This window comes from Sminthopsis crassicaudata, chromosome 3 (genome assembly GCF_048593235.1).
Source record: "Sminthopsis crassicaudata isolate SCR6 chromosome 3, ASM4859323v1, whole genome shotgun sequence".
Classification (NCBI taxonomy): Eukaryota; Metazoa; Chordata; class Mammalia; order Dasyuromorphia; family Dasyuridae; genus Sminthopsis; species Sminthopsis crassicaudata.
The window spans coordinates 354,027,350-354,047,300 of record NC_133619.1 but is presented as its reverse complement, the minus strand read 5'-3'; the positions used below and the strand labels follow the sequence as shown (position 1 = coordinate 354,047,300).

Genomic DNA, 19,951 nt, shown 5'->3' with positions numbered 1-19,951 from the left:
TCAGACCCAAACTCCCCAGTTTAACTGTTAGCTTCTTGAAGGTAAGGACATCATTTTGTACTTTCTGTTCCACAGGCTCCTAGCACAATGTCCCAAATACAGAAAACAGTCTATGACCTTCATTAGGCCCCATGTGGTCTCTAATCCTTCTTCTTTCTGGCTGCTAAATGAAAAACAGTCTTCTAAGCCATATTCTCTGAGCCCACCCACTCCCTTAGTGAGTCAGCTGGGGAAGGCTGAACTATCTAGGTTGCTGCCCAAGCCACATTTCCTCCTCACCAGCCTGTAGCTCCTCTCTACCATCCCCCTATATGGGCCTGTCAGGAGAGATCAGGGCTTGCTTGGATGGCAGATGCTACAGCAGCTGAAAGAACACAGCCCAGCAAGCACACAGGCCCAAACAAATATCTATGTACAAATATATAATCACACACTACATATAAGCACACACAGGCCCCCGACACCAAAAGGACCTTGTTAATTCTCTTTGCAGGTGCATTGGAAATGCCTTTGACTGTGAGTTTAGGGCTTGTGTTCTAGTCCATGCTCTGCCCATGAGTAATTAATTACCTCTGCTACTCATTAGTTGCCCAGTGATTGCTCTCTCTCTCTCTGGTCTTCAGTTTCTTCATCTGTAAAAGACTAACTGATCTCTTGGGGCTCCCCAACACATAAGTTATATAGGCTTTGTGTGCTTTCCCAACCATATGGTAAAATCTTAAAAGTAGGGACCATGACTTCTTTTTGGTTCCACACAGTCCTTAGCTAGGAGACACAGTAAAAACCTGCTGATTTACTGATATAGGAAGAACAGATTGCAATGCATTTGGACAGAGACTGGAATGCTGAGACTCCTCCCCACCCACACATTTCATTTTGATAAATGACTTTATTGCCTTCTCTCTCTCACAAGAGGATGCCGGGACTTTCGGTTCCTCCAATTTCCCCTTGTGATCTATAATACAGTGCTCTGAATTCAGAAAGTACTCAGATATGCTGGCTAAGTCAAGTCACAGAACCATAGATCTAGGCCGGAAGGGACGTCACAGACTACCAATCAAAACCCCTCATTTTGCAGGTGATGAAACAGGTAGATCATAATAAGACCACAGGTTTGGAGCCTGAAGGGACCTCTCATTTACTTAGGAGGAAACTGAGTCCCAGAGAATTCAAATACTGGCAGAGGTCACACACCTATTATGTGTCTAATATAGAATTTGAACTTAAGTCATCTTAATCCTTGGGCAGTGGATAGAACGCTAGGACTGCAGTCAGGAATACATCTTCCTGAATTCAAATCTGGACTCAGATACTTACTAGCTGTGTGACTCTGGACAAGTCATTAAACCCCATTTGCCTCAGTTTCTCCTTCATCTGAAAAATGAACTAGAGAAGGAAATGACAAAGCACTCCAGTAATGTTTGCTAAGAAAAGCCCAAATGGGGTCATAAAGAATCAGACATGATCTTAACAACATCTTAATTCTAAGTTCACCATCCAATCTAAGCCACTTCCTGAATAGCTGTTCACCGTAGCCTTACTCTCTGACCATCTGCACCTGGAAAAGCCCCTCTCAGAGCTCAGAACTCTGATATAAAAGTTTTTGCATTATCGTGCAGACTTCCAATTCTACTTCCCAGAAGTCTTCTCACAGTGGCTCCAAAGGTATCCCTCTTTCTCCCTTCCTCCCTCCCACCAACCTGTAGATGTTTTGACTTTCCTTATCTGAATATAAGCTCCACAAGGGCAGAGATCTTACTAATTTATATAGATTGACCCAAAAGTTTGTGTAATCTCCAGGATTTCCTGCAGTACCTGACACATAGGAATCTACGTAATCTTATCTACTTGACCCAAGTCCAAACAGTGCCTTATCTATTTCAATTAAGTTACTTGTTCAGAGTGGCTCAGTAATCAAGAGATGAGATCTAACAAATCCTCGGACTCCAAGGCAAGTGCTCCTTCTACTGTACTTTTTATTGAATTCAATTCAATTTATGAAATACCTCCAAAGGGCAAAGCATTTGTCTAACAGCTACAAAAATTAAACAATCCTTTCCTTGAAGAAACATACTTTCAAAGAAAGTAATTACTAAAAATTCTCAAATTCTCCAACTATCCCTAACCCCACTGTCATTGATACAACTCTTCTCCTCAGCTGCTAATGAGACACTTCAAGGGCCCAGCTCTTGAGAATGGCAATCCGGCAAAGTGGATTACTTAGTATATACAAAGTAGATACTTAGGTATATACAAATGTATATACTATATACAAATGATAACATACCCAGTTTAAAAAAAAAAAGTTCATAAAGATTCCTCCTCTGTCCATCCCACTTTATAAATCTAGACACTCAGAAAATCTGACAATCTCTGAAGTCCTTGGGGGGGGGGGGGAGGTCACCAACCTTTAGCATCTTTTTCATCCCCTTTCCAAGTGACTTGTTTCCGGAGATCTTGGACAAGGCAGACAGTAAAACGAAGATAACTGATTATGAGCTCTTACTATCATTTACTGTTAAATAATTATCACTTCCTCCTCCCCAGGGAAAGGATGTCAGCCCAGCAGAGTCTGTGGTCTGAGAGGACCACAGAAACACAGTGGTGAATAATCAGAGACTAATTAACTTGCCTACACTCTATCCATCCAAAACATATGTGGAGACATGGTAGATATTCACTCAAAAGACATACTACTATGCACTACTTTGTGTACCAGCCATTATGAGATAAAAGACAAGATCTGAGTTCTAGTCTTATCTCTGTCTCTAATTAGGGAGACATATTTAGATGAAAGGAATCTTAGGAGATCATCTATCCTAAACACCTCATTTTTATCTCTGAACTCATATCAGAGGTTGAGTTTTTGCAGAAGACAGGACTTAGAGTATACAGGAGAATATATAAAAGTCTAAAGTAGGAGTTGGGAAACCTGAGTTCTAGTCTTCCATCTGCCACTGGAATGCCAGAGAACCCTGTGCAAGAAACATTTCAAATCTCTGATTCCCAAGTAATTTTTTTTTTTTTTTTAAATCAGGCTCCCCAGTGCTTTAGCTATGGGAATGAGCTAGGAGTTGTCTGTCTTGAACGATAAATATGCCCTCACAAGGACTCTGACAATCAAAATTTAAAAGTATTTACTAAATGCATACTATATTCCAAGAAATGTGCTGAGTAAAAGACAAAGACACAAATATAATAGTCCTCACCCTCAAGGAACTTATATTTTATCAGGGTACATGTAAGGATTCTGTGATTTAGCTATAAGCTAAAATATGGTTGGATACACTTTGAAGACTATGATGTCATCCCTCTCAGACAGACAAATTTTTTTAGGGTATATAAACCATCCTCAGGTATTTTTCCCCTAAGGCTGATTGGTTATTCCCTTTCTTGAGTACCTATTAGTGTTCCAAAGAGAAAATGGTTTATAATCTAATCAAAGGGAAGAAAGACAAAGATATATGAAACACAGCAATATGAAACCATGGTTCAGAAATCGAATGCTATAGGAATTCAGAGGTAGGAAAGGTCCAAGGAAAATACAACAACAATAAAATTATTCTTATTACCATGAGAAACAATAAATATGAAGATTACAGGGAGCCAGAGGAAGACTGATATAAAATGAAACAGGCTAAATATACAAAATTAGTACAAGTGAATGGAAAGAATGTTTTAAAAAAATGCTAAACACTATGTAATTATAATGATCAAACTTAATCTTAAAAATAAGATAGGTTATGTCACTTCCCTATAAATAATGGTATGTGAATATAATTGAATATGATTATACCAAAAGAAATAACAAAAGAGTTGATTTCAAACATATCAAATAAGACTTGTATAAACTGATGAAGTGTAGTGATTTAGAAGCAAGCAAACAATTCATATGATAACAAACAACTTTGAAAGTTTTAAGGACTGATCAATTCAATAACCAACCAGGATATCAGAGGGCTGGTAATAGAGCATGCAGGCTAACCAACCTCCTGGCAAACATAGGAAAGATTCCTGGTGCAGAATGAAGTGTACATTTTCAGATATGAACAAGATGGGAATTTGTTTTGCTTACAAGGGCTTTGCTTTTGCTTTTGTCCTTTCAATGGTACTGCATAAGCTGTTATACTTGTTTGTTGTGTTGGTTTTGCTAAGCTGTTTTGGTTTTTTGGTGGATGTTTGTCCAGAAGTGACTATGATGTTAAAAAAGGAAAACATATCAATAAGCTGTCTTTCTAAAAGGGGGGGAAAAAAACACATGTCATCACTCACAGAAGGCCCCCTGAAAGAAGCAAGTCTTGAGTTGATTTTTAAAAGGTAGAAGGATTTGAGGGAGGGCAGAGGAGGCAGAGAAAACAAGGAGCAAATGTGAAGAGTCCAAAATAAGAATGGCCCATTGTAGGAGAGAGTGAAACAGTGAGGAGACAAGTCTTGCTATAATGCTATAAAGTAAATGGAAAATCTCCCAACTGATACTCAGGCTAGTCCAGGACAGATGGCCGGTGAGCTTTGTCTAGTCAATCCCTCTACTCTAATGAAGACTATTTGAGTGTTTGACTCAGAGACAGAAGAACACTCACTTCCTGTTACAGACCTGCAGCTGTTACTGCCCCATAGCCACAAGAGAATAAAAGCAACTAAGGGTCTCACCTTTCCCAGAGCCTCAGTCTCCAACCCTGACCTAGACCCCAAGCTCCAATTCAGCGGTCCTATTGCCAGCATGTTGCTCAATCTCTGCTAAAAACCTTGGCACCCTTATACCAGCCCAGAATGAGTGTCTGTTCCTTGCCAACTCCCATCTGACTACCCCTTCTCTTCTCCTCCCCTCAGATTCACCAAAGCAAAAGCAAAAAACCCATTCATGATGATGAAATGAATCTGTAGCCCCTATAGGACAGAGAAGCATAAATTGATAATAAGGGAAGGGAGAGAGGGAGTTTCATTTGTTGGGTACATATTTATATCTTTCTCAAATTCACAGAAAGCTATCCCCCATTGTATCTGTCTTTTTCATCTACAAGATATATTCTAGAATTGCACATGTTTAGTCTATATTGGATTACTTGTTGTTTAGGGGAAGTGAAAAGGGAGAGAGAAAAATATGGAGCACAAGGTTTTGCAATGGTGAGTGTTGAAAACTATTTTTGCATGTATTATGAAAAATCAAAACCTATTATTATTTTTAAAAAGCACTTAACATGAATTATTGAATTTGATCCTCACAGCACTCCGGTGAAGTGGGCATATTTATTATCCCACTTTGATGATTTAAAAAAAAAAAAAAATGAAGCCAAGAGAATCACACAGCTAATAAGGAAAGGTCTTGAATGAGATTCTAATTTAGGTCTCCAAAACTTACAAGCTCTGATCATTGAAATGAGGGTGGATGGTGAATGCTTCTCCTCCTTCTGACAGAGATGATGGCCTAAGTATGCAAAATAAGACACATTTTTTATTTTATTTATTTTTTTAAATTAACAAATACTTGTTGATTTACAGATATCCTAGGAAAGTTTATGATTGGGGAAGGAGGACTGTATTGTAGAAAGATTCTGGCAGAAGGAATGATGGAAGGGAGGAGAGACTAAAATTGGGGAATCCAATTAGGAGACTCTTTCGATGAGGTAATAACGTCTTGCCTTGCCAATCCCAATTTAGAGGGTGGCTGGATTAATCTCCCTCTATACCCAGTCCTGATCAGCTAGATTTGGGAAAGGGATAGCTATATCTAGCCCCTAAATGCCCTCAATTTCACTGGCCTCCTAAGTCCCATTGTAGAAAGAAATCAATCCACGTTGAAGTAGGTTAGGGAATTTCTTTGGGATAATTTCTTTTGGGATAACTAAGAAAGTTCCCAGTTAGCCCTAATGCTTATTAACCCTGGCTATCCAATTTCCTCCTCTCATAAAGATTACCTATGTCCATTCTGGAATATTGAAGAATTTGAGAAGGATTTTCATCTGCTTTCCTTTTTTACAAGCTTTCTTTTTATGGTCAAAACTCAAGAGTTCCAAGGTATTTGATAAACACATTTACACTAAAGCATCAAAGACTTAATGTGTTATCCTTTTGCAGAGGCAACTGTTGAGGTCTTTGGTTGAGACACATTTTAATCCAAAGGAATAATCTCTATTGGTGTGATCACATATAATCAGGCAGAAATGATGCTTTGAGATACAAGAGAAGGCTGCTGCCTTCCTGAATCCCCTCAATTCACAGCAACAGGAGTTGACTATTCCTCTAAATCAGGAGCCCAACTTTTTTTGTGTCATGGATCCCCTTTGGCAGTCTGGTAAATATTGTAAACCACATCTCAGAATAATGTATGTAAATGCATAAAACAAAATAAATAACATAAGAAATTTTTTTCTCATCCAAGTTCATAGACCCCCTGAAATCTATTCACATGGATACATGAACCACAGCTTAGGAATCCCTGGCCTATGGATTTTCAAGGCCCTGCATATAACACTGAAAGTCAATGGCTAAAATTCAGAAGAGAAATAGAGAAAAGGAACTGGAGGCTGGGAAATTGGGGGAGAAAGATCCAGTCTTCCCTAATAAACTATGTCTCCCTCTGCTTCTCAGAGCCTATAACAGCCTTAACCTCAAGGGTAGGATGAAGGAAAGAGAAAAGTGAAGTTTCTTGCTGGGAAAGGGCCCAAGATCTGGCCCAGTGAACTTAAATGTAAGAGAAAAAAAAACAAAAATACACAGCAGAGGAGCTCCCCACCAGGAAACCAATAAATCATCGCTCTTCATGAGTAACACAATTTGATGAGCATCATGTTTTGCCTTGAAACTTCCAAAAAGAGCCAGCAGCAGCAAGATGGCTCTTTGAAAAAAAATAAATTTTGAAGCACCAAACTCAGGAGAGGGCCAAAGACAACATTTCACCCATAAGAGGATGCGAAAAAACACACATTTCCTTCACAAAGGCACAATAGTGCACATAAACACACATAGTCTCCCACATGAACAGTCGGGCACTTGTACAACATTTTAAATCATTTTTTGCTTGCATTATATTTCAATGGCTTTTCATAAAGGCCCTAAGAGGCAGATAAGGAGGGATGGCATTATAGCCTCATTTTACAGATGAAGAGGCTGAAGGAAACAGAATGTCTTGCTCAAGGCCCCACAGTGATTTAGGGGCAGGACTGATGCTAGATCACAGATCTCCCTGACCTTGATCTAGGAATCCAAATCCCATACAAAACAAGGCCTACTTCACACATAAAAATTCCAATCCCGATGCCATTTCACAGATCTATCGATGCTTTCATATATATATATATATATATATATATATATAAAATGATTTCATATACATTTATATTAAAGAACACAACTGTAATAAAAAGTATAGCAGATTGGGCAGTCAGAAACCCATATCTGGCCATTCTATCTCTGGCCAGTGTTGGGGTCCCTCATCTGAAAAAGAAAGGCTTAAATTAAATCAGGGTTCTTATCCTACAGAGCATAAATCTGTTTTATTTTGTTTTTTAGTAATATAGCTGGGGTTTTTTTAATTTTCTAATTTAAATTTATGCATTTAGAAATGTTGAGGAGCCCAAAAGATTCCTTCCAACTCTTAATATCCTAAGATTCTCTGATAAATTCAAATGCATACTTTCACAGGCAAACACAGAAAGAAAAAGAAAGACTGAAGCTATTTCCTATCATCCTAAGTGGTTGCATTGGATTTGTGTCCTTCCCTCCACATCCCTATCTCTCTCAGTTACTTTTCCCTTTGATTTTCCCATCTTTTTCCAGGTTCTGCTTCTTGCTTGTTATCTGTCTCTGATAGTGTCTTTTCAGTTCTTCACTTATATTATTATATTGCCCAGACATTATATGAAAGGAGACCCTTTTCCTTACTTATATAACTTTTCTGGGTTAAGGGGTTGCCTCTCTTAGTTTCTCCCTCACAGTTCTCACATTGTAGCTACAGATACCACCTCAACCTCCCACCCAAAGTTCATGATATTTGTGGAGGTTAAAGAAGGGAGATTCTCAAATCATGATGGAAGGGCAAGATATTTAAGCAAGAGACTTGAGTTTCCATCCCTAGTTCCCTTGTCTGATCAGCCTTGGAAGCCAAAGAATTTTATTATCAAGGTCTGCCAGAGTGTCCCCCTGGGGGGGGGGGGGGGTTGGAGGAACAAATTTGCTGATATGAATAAAGTCATCAGCCCCCAGCTCAGCACAGAAGTCTATTGTTCTCAGAGGCCTCTAAGGGCTGAGTCAGCCACAGGACTGAGCTCTGGGGGGCTGCCTCTCTCTGCCTGCCTGCCTGCTTCCCTATAGAACATATAAATCTGACTATACTCCTCTTTTCTTTCAGGCAATGGACAAAGACACTATCCCAAAGAATCTCTTCTAATTTCATTCCCATATCTTAAAAAATCAGAATCTGGTCATCCTTTAAACCACCTATAAACCAATCCTTAAACTTAAACATTTCCCCTGAATCCCTTTGAAATCTCCCTCACCTCCTCTCAAGTTCAACATAAAAAATGCAGCATTTTCCCTACTCCCTCTAGATTTTGTCTCTGAAGGAGGGCATGGGAAAAGGCATGAAACCTCACAAGTTTCATATGAATCCCAAACTCCCTAAACAAGAGAAGCAAAATACATGGGCCTGAAGAATAATGTCCTTATGTCCAGGAGACCATTGGCAAAACTGTGAAGTACCACTCAGAAACCCTTTTTTTCTGAACCCTTTCCCACAATCAGAAGTAAACTCTCTTTTTGCTTTCTTCAAGACAATCATTATTCCTTCATTAGATAATTCTTGTGTCTTATCAGCTTTTCAGTTTTCAAAAAAAGTCCATCAATATGCAATTACCCTCTTGAAACAATTTTCCTTAACAATTAGTAGCTCAGTAGGGGGAGGTCATTCCATAAATATTTTCTGAAGAAAAGGGAAGATAGGTAAAACAACATAACCAGGGAGCAGTTAGTTCCCTAAGGACAATGGGATGGCATTTCATCAGAACAAGTGGGGTCTGATATAATGTTATCACCAACATCACTGCAATATGACATGCTGAGGTCTAGAATATGTAAGATAAGCTATACAAAGAATTATACAAAATATATGCTTATACAATAGAAACCTGGTCTCTATCTTAAGTTTACACTCTAGTTAAGGAGATGGCCCTCTAATATAAAGGGATTAGGAATCAGTAAACAGAGTCTAAATGGCTGGACCAAGGGCCATAGGGCCAAAGGAACTCAGGTGACTGCTTCAGGATAAGGTTTCATGAAAGAGACAAGCAGAGCCTTTCCTTAAAGAGAAAAAAGATGGGGGAAAGAATCTCAAGGCAGGAAAAAAGAGTTTAAAAAGATGCAGAATGTTTAACATATATTGGATTACATGCATCTAGAGAAGGGGATGGGGGAAAGGGAGGAAAAAAAATGGAACATCAGGTTTTGTAGGGGTGAATGCATAAAATTTTCTATGCATGTATTTTGAAAATAAAAAGCTTTAGTTAAAAAAAAAGAAATTTGGAAATAGGATTAGATAAAGAATTGAAGTAGTAGGAAGAAAGGTAAGAGATAGAGGCATAAATATGTTGTAGAGAGATTAAGATCTTGAACAGATTATATTTATTAAATCTATTCCCTTTGGCAAAGATCTGATGTCACTTCCTTGCACAAAAATCTTCAGAAGGTTCCTAGTGCTTAACAACTGAATTGCCTGGCATTCAAAGCCCTCTATAATAGGATACCACCCAACCTTACCTGCCTTAACTCATAGGATATCTTCCAGTTACTCTATACTACAGCCAAGGGAGTCTAGCCTCAAGGGCTTTGCTTACATTGTTCCCTATACCCTGAATGACTTCCCTCACCATTCTTTAAAACCCTATTAAAATACCATCTTCTCTAAGAAGCAACCTCAGTTGTTTCCTGTTACTTCAGCCTCACATCTGTATTTTATTATGTAATGCAATTACAATAAGTCCTATATTTATTTGTGAATTTGTTATACCCCATGACTGGAAAGTGTCTTATCCAAACTTTCTCTCTCCTAGCTCAATGCTTTATAAACATCTGTTGGGCTAAATATCATTTCTAACCTTTCCAGCTATCTAATAGAAAGACTAGCAGAATAAGAGAAAAGATATGAAAGCCAGAAGAGAACAGACACAAAACACATCATTAATTTTGCAAACAGCTTATAGGTTGGGTCAAAATCAGAATCCTGCATTGGAGGGGCCAAGAAATTAAACTTGAGTCAGTAAGCATTTATTATGCACTTAGTTTGTTTCAGGTTCTCTGCTTAGAGCTAAGTATATGAATAGAAGCATTTCTAAAGGGAAAAGTGGCATGTCTGAATGAAACAAATGAGGAATTGGTCAGGGAATGAAGTGTGCAGAGAAATTATTACTATATCTGAGAAGTCTCTGCACAGATAACCTCCTCATTTAAAAAGTCAGGAAACTGAACCTAAAAAGATGAAATGATTTGCAGAAATCACAGATCATTAACAAAAAATCTAGAACCAGAAGCTAGACTCTTCCTTCTGACTCCCAGTCACTGTAATCACCATGCCTCCCTTTAAGGTCATTGCATCTTTCTTCAAGCATTCTACTCCTAGGTCAGTACTGCTTTCATAGGACCACCAGATATGAGATTCCTGAAGACATCACTCCAACTTTCTCAGTAAATTTTATTTATGTTTGCTAGGCTTGGATCACTAGCAGAGGACAAAGGGAGAAAGTGGTAACAGGTGATCTATAAGCCAGATATCTCCCTAGTGAGCTGAAAGAAAAGCCACAGAGGCATTTCTTAGGAAAGAAACCCAACTTCTCCGGGTGAAAAGAAAAAAAATGGGTAAAGTGAAAACTGGGAGCAAATGATGACAGATGTCAGAGCTGAAAGTACTACTGAATCCTGGGAAGGTGTCAGTTCTATTGTTGGTCCTTCCCATCAATAACTCTTCTCAATCTCAGCCCAGAAAGTCTTGGAGGAAATTTTTAAAAGTGACCTGACTCACTTTGTTAAGAGACTGACACAACAAGACAAAGATTAAAGCCAGCCCTGAAAATTTCAAAATGTTTTACCTGTCCCACCTCTGCTTCCTGGCTCCCATAACCCAGCCCTGCCTCCTCACCCTCACCCCTGACTGGCAGCTCTATTCATATTCTCTTTCCCTTCTCTTAGCCTCTCATAGCCTTAATGAAGCTCCCTCTTCCTCCTATAGAACTTACTGTCTCCACTGCTCACCTGGCACTTGGCAGCTACTGTTCTATGAGTCATGCACCCAGGCTGCAGGAAAAGAAGCTGGAATATAGATGGAATGTTTTAAGTTGGATTTCAGGATGAACTTCTTAATTTTTGAGGTGATTAAGTGAGAGAATGAGTGAAGAACAGCAAACAGGTTAGCTCAGCCAAATATCCTAGAACACTGAAGGAACCAAAGCACAAGAAGCCTAGAAAGGTAAGCAAGAACCATGCTGCAAAGAACTTTGGACTGGGATGGGGTGGGGGGGAGAAAGGAGAAGTATTTAGCAAGCACCTCCTATGTGCCAGGTACTAGCTAAAGTACTAAGTTCTTTACAAGTATTATATCTAAGGGATAACTTTATATTTCATCCTGTAAGTAACAGGGAGTTACTAAAATTTACTGAGTAGGGGGAGTGACACAGGCAGACCTATGACTTTGGAACTTAAGTGGAGATTAGATTGAACTGAAGAGAGATTTAAGGTAAAAAGACCAATAAGAAGTTACAATTACAGGAGAATGTGAGCTCAAATCCATCCTCAGACACCTAACACTGTATGGCCCTGGGCAAATCACTTAGCCTCAATTGCCTCCCCCGAAAAAAGTAAAAATAAAAATAAAAAAGAAGTTACAATTACAAGAGAGCAGGCAAAAAATGAGAAGAGCAAAAATTCCAATAGAGAAAACAGAGGAGAGAGAATATAAAGCTGGCAGTGCTAAGATTTGACAGCAGCTCTAATATGTGGCTGTGTGCCAATGAGGGAGTCAGGGGTAGCCCCAAAGTTCCAGAATCTGGGGGAGGTGCCCTTGACAGTAATAGAGACATTCAGAACAAGGGTGGGTTCAGATGATGAGTTCAGCTTTAAATCCATAATCCTGTGACCTTCACTGAGAATCAGGCTCCAGATCATCCATGCTGTCCTGTTTTTCCCAAGTTCTAACTCTCCCCAGGGTGGGCTTTAGCGTGTGTCTGCATGCATATCAATATCTCCTACACAGTCTGTTTTTAAAAGGCACACCCACTCTTGGGTCACTCTGTGCTGAAGCACCTGTCCAGAAACGTCAGGAGAGGCTGCCCAAAGGCCAGTGGGTCTGCATGTATCACTGTCCATCAAAGACTGAGAAAAGCCAGGAATGATGACGCTAGCCACCTGTCGGGAGCAAGTGTGAGATCTATTCTCAGACACAGTACTCTGGCCCTGAATCATAAAACGAAAGGCCTGAAATCTAACCCAGGGCCTAGAGCTTGGTCCCATTCCACTCACCCACCTTTCCCCTCTGCCCAGCCCCTGGAGGACAAGTCTGCCTTCTAGAACAGCTTGTGCAAAAAAGTACAGCAGAAAATCTCTGCCTCCCACGTACTGCCCTGGGGGCCCACACACGTGGGGACCAGCGCTTGGAAAAGAGCAGTGTCTGTGAGAGATCAGATAAAACCTGAAGAATGCATTTTATACATAGAGAAACTGAGGTCCAGAAGCAGAGTGACTTCTGGAAAGACACTCAGAATCAGGACTTACATTTCTACACTCCATCAAGTCCCTTTAACCCAAGTGAGCAAAACAGACTTCTAACCTCTCATCCCTGGCAAAAGAAGACAGTTCAAGCTCGACTTTGATAGGGTTCCATTTCTTCCTTATACGACTGACCCTTTATAAGTTCTACCTGACACTATTTTTCAATATGCAGATCGAATAAAGGGATCACTAGGAAACTACAGCACCAAGCCACATCCAGAATTAGATATCCATGGGATTTTATCCAGAGGCAGGATGGCAGTGACCCCATCCTGCACCAGCTCCCATCCTGCACCAGCTCCCATCCCACTGATTTCTCTTTCATGCTCTCTCAGAATTTTTGGAAGATCTGGAAATAGGATAAAGAAGGTAAAGTCCCATGATAAACAACTGCAGTCTGCTGCATCCAAGTGCTCCCGTCATGCTCCAGAAAAGAAATGAGAACTAATTTCCAGAGAAATCCATGGCACATAACAGGCACTTAACAAATTCCTGTTGATTGGTAAATGATTGATTGTCTTTAGTAGAATGTAAGTTTCCTGGGGACAGGAAATTGTTTTCAGTTTCCAGCCTTACATGTAACACTTAAATGATTTTTGGATGGAATTTATTGAAATCCTTCCACTTAATCAAATCCACTCAATCTCATTTATCCCCTTCCAAGTAATCAAATCCAGCCTTCAAGACTCAGCTTGAGTCACAATTCTTCTATGGGGTGTGAATGGAGAAAAAAAGCAAACCAATACTACCTGCAACAGTTGAAAATCTGTTTTTAGAAGATGTTTAACTAATGGCTGCAACTGGAAAGGAATTACAAACTGCCAAAAGCAGAAGGGACTTAGTGTCTTGATAATTTAGTCAAAACCCCTTTATTTTAACAAAAAGAAAACAGGCTTGAGGAGAGGGGGAGGAGGTTGAAAAGAGGGGAAGAGGGGGGAGGAGGAGAGGCAAAGTGAAAGAATAATGATATGTTTTGCGGGAGAGTTGAAAGGGGCAAAGAGATTTTAATTGTCCTAAAGGGCTATCACTAGAAGTCTTCCCTAACTACTCCAATTTCCTCTTTCTCGTCTCTGAATTCCTGCAACATTTACAATCTGAACCACACAGCCTAGCCCTTGATTGTATACTATCTTGAATTGTTTCCTAATTATTTTATGTGTACTGAATCTGTCTCCCCAACCAAACTAAAAGGATTCTTCTTAACACTTAGCCTTAAGTTGAGCATAACAACTGTTTAAGAACTCTGTTTAATTGAATGGCCTCAAACTCCATATAAATTCAAATAAATAAAATTTTTTTAATCCTTCCTAGTTCAATAGGGCTAGGAATAAATTAGGGACGGACGGAAGGAAGGAAGGAAGGAAAGGAGAATGGTCAAGAACTAAAATGTTTTGATCACTGTTAAATTCTATATAAAAATAAATATAGGTGGGGACAGCTAGGTGGCGCAGTGGATAGAGCACCAGCCCTGAAGTCAGGAGGACCTGAGTTCAAATTTGACCTCAGCCGCTTAACACTTCCTAACTGTGGGACCCTGGGCAAGTCACTTAACCCCATTTGCCTCAGCAAAAAACAAACAAATAAATAAAGTAAGTAAATAAATAAATAAAGGTGGTTGAAAAGAAAACCCACTAAGAGGTCAAAAACAGTTAAAATGAAATCAGTTAAACTTGTTTGGCTCCCTCCTCTACTATTTGCCCTTCAGACACACAGATCAGAAGCAAAGCCCTCTGGCTTTCATTGCAAGCTCCAGTTTATCTCAATGGTTCGATTACTGACCATCATTGGCAGAACATCTCAACCTAGAACAGTCGGCTTAGTGTCCCTTGTAAATTATAAACCCATTGAACCAGGGATTAAAGGACCTAGGTTCTAATCTTACCTCTGCCACTGACTGGCTGTGTGCTTTTAGAGGAGCCACTTAAGTTTTCTGGGCTTCAGTTTACTTATTCCTCAAATGAGAGCAATATCATCCTTATCCCTACAATCTTTGTGCATTGTTATAAGAATCACAGGATATAACGAATGTGAAGTAGAAGAACATTGTAAGATATAGGAAGGCAAAGACAGGTTTCAAACTATTTTTGTATCTTCTCTATGCATAGCACAGACCACTATATTTAGCAGCTGTTCAGAAAACAAATGAATGAATAGTATCAAGTATCATACAGATCAATCAATTAACACTATTAAACACCTATTATGCGCCAAGCTTTGTGTAAATATTCGTTGTCTTCAAGGAACTCACAACCTAATGGGAGAGACAACAAAACAAGTATGTGCAAAGATATATACAAAATAAAAAGGAACCAAGGGAAGGCACTAGAATTAAGAGGGTTTAGAAAAGGCATCTTCTAGAAAGTAGGATTTTAGCTGGTACTTAAAGGAAGCCAGGGAGGTCAGTTTAAGAAGAGATTTCCAGACATGAAGATGTAAGAGATTCATATATATTTAATTCATTATTATAATTACTAAAACAAATCCCACAAAAAGCCTTTGAAACAAAAATGGGCTACAGGGGCCTTTTCCCAAGGATAGCCTTAGAAAGCTGAAAAGAAAAGTGCTTAGGGGTGGAGAGACTGATCCTCTCCTCCTACCCCATTAAGCTCAAACTCCTCTGATCACAAAAGCATAATAAGCAATATTCTCCAAGCGCTTTTAGTCACTGCTGATCCGTTATTCCCCAGGAGAAGTTTGTCAGATCAAAATCCTTGTTTCCTCAGGCTCTTCTGCCCTCACAGGAAGGAGAGGAGAGGAGAGGAATGGACTCTTTGAAACATCTCCCCCCACTTCTCTAAACCTCCCATAGTGCCTCTAGTCCAGATATTCTCAAAATGTGGTCCAGACAGTAAATATCCAACCCGTTTATTAGAGGTGGGGAAAAGGAAAAAGGAGAAATATGTCCACAACATACTCAGTGCTGTTTAATCTGCATTATTATTAACACTTTCTCCATTACTTTCTCAAATTGGACAATCAATAAAACAATACATCAAATTCCAAATTGTAATCTTTTCAGAGGAAATGGCTTCAACACATTCCTAAGTGTAGAGACCAGATCCTTTCAAAGTGTCCTATAGGTCAAAACTACTTTCACAATAATTTTAAGATGTTAATAAACCAGATTAGAAATAGCTAATCTAAAAGCTCTTTGGGGGAATCCTCAATAAGTTTTAAGAATGCAATGGGGTCCTGAGATCAAAAAGCTTGAGAACTATAGCTCTGGTTTATATCATGGGACTTAGCACTCACTTAATTGTTTTGAAGTAAGGATCCAATCTCCTAGTCTGCCCAAATTCAGAAAGTGAGGATGCAAACTCCAGATAGAATACAAATTATGTAACCATGAGCAAATCACTTCCCTAAGCCTCAATTTCTGTTTCTAGTCAAATAAAAAGAAAACTTGGACTACCCCCTCTCAAAGGAAAATTTCTTGGTAAAATGAAAACCATAAGCACTAAATAAATATCAGTTATTCTTAAATTGTTTTGTATGCTTAGCATAGTCCCTAGCATCTGTTATTGCTGTTCAGTCATGTCTGACTCTTTATGTCCCATTTGGAGTTTTCAAGGCAAAGATACTAAAGGGATGAGGACTTACCCAGAATGGCACAGCTAGTAAGTGTCTGAGGCCAGATTTGAACTCAGGAAGATGAAACTTCCTGACTCTAGGCTCAGGCATTTTAATCCACTTCACCATCTAGCTGCCCATCTGGCACTTTACATATTCCATACAGAAGAGTTTCAGTTACTCTTCTCAAACTAGACCACCTCTCCAAACTAGACTGACTATACTTGAAAACCTTATATTTTTATAATGCTTTCCAATGTATATAGTGCTTTCATATAAATTAAGAAATATATGATATAAATATAACATCTTATTTTTTTATATTGCTTTACAATCTAAAAGGTAATCCTTTCCATTTTATTTGATCCTTCCAACCCTGAGGTGATAAATAAACTTTTTGTTGTTGTTGTTGTAGCAAGTTTATTTATTTTTAATACACATTGCTTAATGAATCATGTTGGAAGAGAAAAGAGCATCTCTCTTTATTCCCATTTTATCAAAGAGGATCCTGAGGTTCCAAGCTGATAAATCATATTGTGAAGGACAAAGGGTCCTAAGTTTCAGAGTTAAAAGGGGTTTAAGAAATCATCCAACTCTTTCACTTTACATGAGGAAACTAAGATCCAGAATAGATTAGTGACTTCAAAGGCTCATAGATGGGGGGAGGCCATCTGATTCAGCATCCTTCCTTTTTTACATCTGAGGAAATTGAGGTCTCAGGAAGTTAAGTGACCATTAACCATTGTCTACTCTCTACCTTATCACTAACCATTATCTAATCACTGACCACTACCTAATCTCTAACCACCAACTAAAGACTACTTCTAACCCTAACTCTACTTCCAAAACTTTAAAGCTAGATGTTTAAGAAGGGGAAAGGTACGGGGATAGAATAAAAGTTAAGCTTAAAGTTAGAAGATTCCACTAACTAGCATTCTAAGATTCTAGTTAAAGCCCTCAGGTTGTAAATCTAGTGGTCTTCCCACTCATATTGCCATCTCAAAATGAAATGTTACCTTGCACAAAATAATTTTTTTCAAATCCAGGACTAGATCTTAGTGCTCTTCTCTTCATACTTCCTTCACCACTTTGCCCACAGCTAGAGCCCACCTAATTTAACCCAATTTTTATTGTTTTCCACCAAGACTCCTAGGATCTCTATACAGCCCAAGGAATACACTTTGTTCTTTCTTCTACATTATACTTTCCCCACTATTCTTCCCATCCAATCCATCATTAACCCTTCTGTCTTTTTTCAAACTATCTAAATAATGGCAGACCAATGATTGCAACTCATGTCTTCTAACTTGTTCCCATTTTATAACTCAGACGGTACAGGACAGGGATTTAATCTTTTAATCACAGATTCTTAAAGGTTCAGAAACTAAACATATGCATGTATATGTATACATACACATATATATGTTATATGTGTATATGTGCAATAGAGAAGTGTATATATACATATATCAATATACATAAATACATGTTTATTGACTGGCTGATCTAAACAAACTTCAGTGGGGAGAAATACACCAAGAATCACCCAATGCAGAGTTGGAGTAAGGGATGGTAGCTTGGAAGGGGGAAATCCCTGGACTAAGGGAGTAAGGAAAAACCCTAAAGACAAAATATCTGCCAGCAAGAAGTCAGAAAGCTTCCAGCAAGCACCAAATTGGAGGTGCTTTGGGAAGGCAGAAAACTACAGATGTGAGGATGACTATGCTGGATAGGGAAGAGGGTCCAGCTGTGTCCTCAGGGAGGTTGAGGGAGTTTTCCTTCCTGCCTCTCTCAAATGTCACCTTTCCTGTCCCACAGAGAATGAGTGGTGGAATGGTTCAAGACTATTAACTTATTATCTGCTCAGTCATTTTCTCCTCCGGACCATGACTTTTAATATCCTAATGCTCACGTAATGCCTGTCTTCAGATACAGCTAAGTGGTACTGTGGCATAAGTCCAAGACCTGGAGTTGGAAAGACCTAAATTCAAATCCAACTCCAGATACTTATTAATATGACTCTGAGCAAGTCACCTAGATGTTGTCTGCCTCAATTTCCTCATCTGTAAAATTGGGATAGGGCAGCTAGGATAAGTCCCACTAAGAGGAGTCCTCATTATAGCTCTTCTGCTTTCCTCTCTAATTATTAGCTATCCATTTCTATGATGATAGTCAGGAAGCTTCCAAGACCAAAAAGATTAGTTATCTCTTGCAGCCAATTCCTATATTCAGAGCTTTAAATAGCACCAGTTATTGCCCTGACTACCTGCTACCCAGGAACACAATATTACCTCATTAGTAAATTTCTACAGGAAAAAAAAAAAAAAAAAAAAAAAAAGATCAAATATAAGGAAATTCTAAGAAAATCCTAGTACAGCAAAACAAGGGATTGCAAATAACTGGTCACAAATAAACCATACACATCATCAGCTCCCCAGCCTATACTGAATTTGACATTTTTCAAACTACTTCTAAATTTTTGATCTCCTTTGATCTTCACAATAATCTTACAAGTTAAGGAGAGTAGGACTTATTCATTTAGAAAGAAAAAAAGAGAGAACACCCAAAGAAATCATGTTATTTGCCTACAATACCCTGTCAAAAAATGAAAAAAAAAAAAAAAAAAAAAAAAGGTTCACATTTTATAGCTTTTTAAAGTTTGTAAAGCATTTTACAAATATAATATCTTGTTTTATCCTCTTAACATCCCTGGGAGATAGATGTCATTGTTATATTCATGTTACAAATAAAGAAAACTGAAGCAAGCAGTGGTTAAATGACTGCTCAGGATCAGAAAGATGGTGAATTCCTGACAATTCCAATAAAGTTGGGATGGAAAATGCCATCCATATCCAGAACTATGGAGACTAAATGTGAATTAAAGCATACTATTTTCACTTTGTCTTTTTTTGTTTTTTTGCTTTTTCTTTCTAATTTTTTCCCCTTTTGTTCTGATTTCCTTTCACAAAATGACAAATATGGAAATATGTTTAAAATTATTGTACATGTATCACTTATATCAGATTACTTGCTATCTTGGGAAGGGGAAAAGGAAGGGAAGGAGGGCGAAAAAAATTTGGAACTCAAAATGTTTCAAATATGAATGCTGAAAACTATCTTTACACATAATTGGAAAAATAAAATACCATTGAGGAGGGAAAAAAAGGTAATTGAGATGGGATTTGAACTCCTGGTTCTAAGTCCAGTGTTCCAGCGTTTGTGACACTTAGCCGGCTCTGAGCAGATTCCAGGATTCAAATTTAGATTTTCTAACTCCATCCAGTGTTACATACATCACCAATAACAGTTAGCAATTCTCTATCACTTTAAATATATTATTTGAATATCATAATAAACCTGAGAGATACAGGTATTCTTATCTCTATTTTATACATGAGAGAAATGAGGCCCTTTGTAATGAAGTGACATGTCCAAGACCATAGCAGCACCTAACTCTGAGATTTAAGAGAACTCAGAGGTTTCTAGTCCATCCAGATCACCCGAGAGCTGTTTAATTGAGCCTTGGATACTCAAAACCTTTCCAGCTTCCCAATTTTTCTCCCTAAGGGCTATAGGGTAGAGCACTAAACTCTCCCCAAAGCTTTCTTTTAGAGCTCACTCTCTACTTCCC

The 19,951-nt window shown here is 38.7% G+C and overlaps 1 protein-coding gene across 19 annotated transcripts in view; it reads right to left on the bottom strand.

Moving 5' to 3' along the window:
- Positions 1–19,951, bottom strand: part of BIN1 (bridging integrator 1) — a 125,079-nt gene that overhangs the window by 61,685 nt on the left and 43,443 nt on the right. The window contains exon 1 of one of the 19 annotated variants that reach the window (XM_074301741.1): positions 5,360–5,378. The exons of the other annotated variants lie outside the window; for them this stretch is intronic. The gene's annotated coding sequence lies outside the window, so the exon portion shown is untranslated. Of the gene's footprint in view, positions 1–5,359; positions 5,379–19,951 lie in introns of those variants that run through there. 19 annotated transcript variants of the gene reach the window in all.